The sequence below is a fragment of the Canis lupus genome, chromosome 2 (genome assembly GCF_003254725.2).
Source record: "Canis lupus dingo isolate Sandy chromosome 2, ASM325472v2, whole genome shotgun sequence".
Classification (NCBI taxonomy): Eukaryota; Metazoa; Chordata; class Mammalia; order Carnivora; family Canidae; genus Canis; species Canis lupus.
Window position 1 is genome coordinate 68,874,598 of NC_064244.1, and position 6,000 is coordinate 68,880,597.

Here is a 6,000-nt window from a genome sequence, read left to right on the forward strand (position 1 = left end):
GAGCCCAGCCAGGGACCTTCCTTCTGGGACATGTTGTCAGGGTGCCTGACATGTAGACCTGCTCTAGCAAGAAGCCAACAGTTCTGCCCTCGGTCCTCACACCTGGGATCCCCTGTTAGCACTGAGGTTGCCACGTCCCCTAATAAGATTTTTTTTTTTTTTTGCCATGTTGACCCTGTGAACCTCATCCTTCTGTTATCCTCACCTGTCTGCAAAATGGATCCTTCTTTGGCTGCAGAACTGTGGCTCCTGGGGTGTCTTGAGTGGCTCCATCAGTTAAGCATCTGCCTGCAGCTCAGGTCACAATCTCAGGGTCCTGGGATCAAGTCTTGTGTTTGGGGGGGGGGTCCCTGCTCAGTGGGGAGTCTGCTTCTCCCTCTCCCATGCTTGCTCTCTCTCAAATAAATAAATAAAATCTTAAAAAAAAAAAAGAACTGTGGCTCCTGCCACCCCTTCCTTCGCATCTGTATAGCAGTTCCCCAGAAAGAGTGAGAGGTGTGTTGTACATGAGCGAGGCAGGGTCGGTGGCTGAGCCGGCTGCGGAGCAAGTGCAAGTGCAGAGATGCCACATCACCCGGGCTGAACACTGGGGAGCTGCCTGCCCTGGGATCCAGGAGAACGGTCTTGGGACTGACCCCAAGAGAAACAAGATTCCCAGCGTCTTTAGATGCTCTGCCTCAGAACAAGAGGCAAACCATGTGGGTGACGCCTGCATCGGTGGACCAGGAGCAGGTATCTGGTGGTTGGTGGAAAGAGACCATGCCTGGCCTGTGTTCTTAGAAACACAGCATCACTCACTTTAAAGGCATCACAGTCCTTCTGTTAGGAGCATTTCCGAGAAGCACATGCATCAAGTCAAATGCTTTCAGAGCATATTGCCTGACTGTCCGGGTTCAAATCTCAGCTTTGGGCAGCCCCGGTTGCTCAGCGGTTTAGCACCGCCTTTAGCCCAGGGCCTGATCCTGGAGACCCGGGATCGAGTCCCACGTCGGGCTCCCTGCATGGAGCCTGCTTCTGCCTCTGCCTGTGTCCCTGCCTCTCTCCCTCCCTCTCTCTGTGGCTCTCATGAATAAATAAATAAAATCTTTAAAAAAAAAATCTCAGCTTTGCCATCTGTAAACTATTTGACCACAGGCCAAATACTTCACCTCCCTGGTCCTCAGTTTCCTCTTCTATAAAATGGGGGATATTAATAGTACTCACCTTTCCAGGGCTGTCCTGAGGATTTAAAGCATTCACCATTATTATTTTAAAAATTGTTATTATTGTTGTAATTAGAACACCTTCAAGAGAAGTTGTGCTGATCTATGTGCCCATGAGCAGATCATGAGGGCATCTTCTGCGTGCTTCAGGGATGGCTGTGAAGGAGGCAAGAGAACTGGGCTCTTGTTCTGGGTCTGTCTCCAGTTCAGTGTATGATCTTGAGGCAGGAATCTTTTCCTCAGTTGATGCTCAATTGACTAGCCACACAGGTACCCCCGAAGGAGCTTTTTTGTTTTTTGTTTTTTTAAATATTTTAATTATTTATTTGAGAAAGAGAGCACAGCAGGGGAAGGGGAAGAGGAAGAGGGAGAGGGAGAAGCAGACACCCTCCTGAGCAGGGAGCCTGATGTGGGGCTCCATCCCAGGACTCTGGGATCATGACCTGAGCTGAAGGCAGATAGTTAACCCACTAAGCCACCCAGGCGCCCCAAAGAGGTGGGTTTTCAAAGATTTTTACACCAGAGAATGAACTGATTAGCTCTGTAATGGGGGGTGGCACCAGAGACTAAAAGAATGTGCCATGGGGCCCAACATTGTGGAACTGAATCCCAGCTTAGCTGCTGACCCTGTGATTAGGGGCAAGTTACTTGATCTCTCTGTGCCTTGGGCTGCTAATCTATAAAATGAGGCTGATAGTAGAGTCACAGTCTTGTAGTCATGGCTAACGCGGTGATCCATGTTCGGTGCTTAGCCTAATTCCTAGCACACAGTAGGTGCTGAAAAAAGGGTTTTATTACATTTCTGAGAGCTCACCTGGGTACAGGTAACAGGGGCAAGAGCAGAGGGTGGAGACCAGGTGGATGATGGCAGAGGTCCTTCCAGACCAGCGAATTTTTGAATAAAAGGCTTGGAAACTATTTGCTTGCTCAAGTCAGGTAGATATTCATACTTCGTGTCTTGTTTACATTCTTAAGAGGTTTAGCAAAAACACTTTTCCTAAGTAATGCAAAGGTGCCCAGAATTCTGACTAATTTGAATTAATGAGATTTTATTGTACTTTTAAAGACGAATCTCTCCATATTACCCAGGAAAATATAAAAATGTAATTTCAGTATTTAGAAACTCCTCTTGAGTTTTAGAAGAATCTTACTATAGCGTATTAGGAAAAATCGTAAATTCAGCAAAATCCTCCTCTCATACATCTAGCACTTTCTCACACCCCAGATGCCTAGGATTCAAATCCCAGCTCTGTCCCGCACTATACGGCGTTGAACATGTCACCTAAAAGCTACTCATCCCCTTTTTCTCTTCTGCTAATTGTGGACAGTAATACAATCTATGCCTTAGAATTAAATGAATAAATATCAAAATCTTAGAATAGTGCCCAGCTTGTTATAAGGGCGCAGCAAATGCTGGCCAGTAATTTGTTAGCCTGCAGTGTGGCTTCCCACTCACTGTCTCTGCGGACCTCGGGACTCTGGCCCATATCAGCTGCTTCAGATCCCTAAGGGCCGAATGGAGTGTTTGTGACCCTAACCCTGGGATGTATGCTCCTGCCAGACCACACCCTGGGCCTCCCTGGATCCCTGGCCCTGGCCTGCTCAGGGTTTGTCTAGCTATCCCACGGGGACGTGATCCCAACTCCCTCACATAGCCGAGACCCTGCTGGTTATGACATAAACATTTACAGCACATGCTGGGCACACCGAGCATAATCCTGCAGGTACAGGGGCCAATAGCCATATCATCATTATTTTTTTTTCTAAACACTTGGGTACTAAGTTCATTTAAAATAATGTCAAAGGAACTGGAGGTGGGGCGCCTGGGTGGCTCAGGGGTTGAGCATCTGCCTTGGGCTCAGGCCTTGATCCTGGGGTCCTGGGATTGAGTTCTGCATCGGGCTCCCTGCATGGAGCCTGCTTCTCCCTCTGCCTGTGTGTGTGTGTGTGTCTCTCTCTCCCTGTATCTCTCATGAATAAATAAAAATCTTAAAAAAAAAAAAAAGGAATTGGAGGCGACACCAATATTTCTGTGACAGGTTGTTTGGCTTTGTAAATTAGGAAAGCTTGGAGCCAATGCGTGCCCTATGCTGGCAGACACGAACAAGCCCATGCAGGCTGCTTCTCCTCCAGAGCTGCCCCTCAGCATCCTGCCCCCACGAAGTCCACCTGCCCTGCTTCCCTCACCCTCCGCCTGAGTCCCCTCCACAGTGTGCGGCCTGGGAACCTGCTCACATCCTCTAAACACGCATTTTCCCTGTGTGTCAATCCTCTCCCTCTCCGGGGTACTCCCTGAGCAGCTTACAGCAGAGGAAATGGGAGGGAGAAGGGCACAGACTTACATTTATTGAAATAACTATCGGGAACCTGAGAGGCCAAATGTTAAAGATGCACCTGCTGCTGCTGCCAATGCCTGGCGGAAGCCGCCCAGTGAGAGCATTTTCATGCTCGCCCAGGGGCGGCTCCGAGCGGAGGGAGGGGGACTTCTCTCTCCACCTGCAGGCTGCAGGACAGGCCCGGACCCTTGTCCACTCCAGGTCACAATGATTCCACACAAACCAGCTCGCACCACCTTTCTGAGTCTGCAGCTGGGTGCAGGGAGGCTGCTAGCACCTGCTGAGAGCCTCCTGCGGTTGGGCCCTTTCCTGGAATATCTCTGGCATCGCCCCAGCCACCCTGCCCGGGAGGAGATGGGGTGTAGAGGGCCCACTCACTCGCTCATCCCTGGATCTGCCCACCATCTGCTACGCCTCGCTGCATCCTGGACACTGTACTGGCCTGGGGGGTGTGACGGTGACCCAGAAGTGGTCAGTCCCCACACTTAGAAGCCAAAACGGGGAGCTGGTGATGACAAGAGGGAAACATTGGTGTCTGTACCAAGCCCAGGCTAGAGGCTTCCGGGGAGGTTCCAAAGGGAGTGCGGAGCTGTCAGCCAGGTGAAGAGAGGTGGGAAGAGTGTCCCAGGTGGAGGGAACCGCACTGCGAAGGCCTGGAGCCAGGAGAAGATCAAAAAGGCTCAGGGTACAGAAAATGGGTGAGGCAGGGCCTTTCCCAGGGTCACAGAACTGGCTAGAAGGGCAAAGCCAGATCTTGATTCAGGCTGGGCAGCTGCAAAGCACCGGGCTCCCCTCCACCCACCGCGGTGGGTGGGTCATCTTCACAGCAATCTGAGACGAGAGGGGACGCCCTGATGTCCAGGGGGCCTGAGTGGCCAGGAAGCCAGCTGGCTGCGGCCTCAGATCCTCACCCAGTGGAGCTGCCCTGTGTGGCTGGGAGGGAGGCTGCTTGGACTGTGCACCGCCTAGCTCCTTCACCCCAGAGGTGGCCACGGAGGAGCCGGGACCCCTGATGTTAGCACGCATTTGGCTGCGAGCAGGATATGTGGACACCATATCCACCAAAAGAGGGGGCGGTGCCTTCCAAGGCTGCACTGGTATGAGGGAGCAACACTGTTTTTGTGGATGTTAAAAGCTCCCAAATACCCAGCAGTTGCCATGTGCCAGGCTCTCTGTTCGGAACCGGACATGGGTTACTTCTCCGAGTCCTCACAGCAGCCCCCGACGGGCACACATGGTATTCGCTTGTACAGATGAGAAATCTGGGGTTCAGAGAGGGAAGCGCCTGGCCGGGGCTCACACAGCATACGTCTGACTCCACTGTCCCGCTTGTAATGTGCTCACTCTTCTGCCTCCCAGGAGAGGGGGCAGCCTGTTTTTGAGTCCCCACGGGCATTTTCCCAATGTGACTGTTACCACCCACAGAAAAGTCAGCTCTGGAGACAGGGCTCAGAGACAAGAAGTGCACTGACAATGCACTCAGGCCACAGAGGTTTGTGGAGCGCTCATTATGCGCGGGGGTCCCGTTCTGGGCCCTGGGGACCCAGGTGTGGGTAAAATGCAGCTGCGGCGCTCAGGGCCCGTGCCCGTCTGCCATGTGCAAGGAAGGGGGAGGTTGCATCTGTGACATGTGACAAGCTGGTCACTAGGGAGGATTCTTTGCTCCACTCAATACCCGTTCATTAAGCACCCACTACGCACTGTGCTCGGGTGTGTGTATTCTGTGTGAACACAGCAGTGGATAGGATAGACTCCATCCCTGCTCTCATGAGAGAGCGAACATGAAACTATTACGGAAAACAATCAAGGCAAGTTCAGATTGTGATGAACGCTATGAAGACAACAAGGGGCGTGATGGGATGGGGGTGCTGGGTGGATGGTGGGGTGACCCACTGGCCACAGGACAGCTTAGGGGAGGAGCTCTGGCTTTCTCCAAGACACTTGGAGGGAGAGATGAGAGGTGGATGGAATTGGGAGCTTCTTCTCTGCCAGACTTGGGTCCTGGGGGTTCTCACATCTTCAAAGCTCATGTTGCAATTTGTAGAGGGGGGTAGATCAGAGGGGTCAGGGTGGCCCCCAGGGAGCCCACAGTGAGTCAGCCTCAGCTCCGTGGTTCTGACCCCAAGGCCAGGGCTTCTGCGCTGCCATCCCTTGGCAGGAAGTGACAGTCCTCTCCCAGCACCTACCCGAGCAAAGGTCTCCCAGGGCGCCCATGTGGCCGTCCTCTCGAAGGCTCATCATTTTCTAGTCTTCCAGGCCCTTCCACCAAGTACCTCCCTTCTAACTCCCAGAGCCCGATGTTGCCTCTGTGAGTCCTTCTCTGGAGGTGGCTTTGCAGGCACTCTGAGGTCTCCACACTCATCACCCCAGCCCCCAGGGCAGGCAGGACCCGGGCACTCACTCTGCCTGGGCGTCCTGATGCACCTGCGGCCCCGATGCCAGGACTCCTCTCTGGCTCCCAG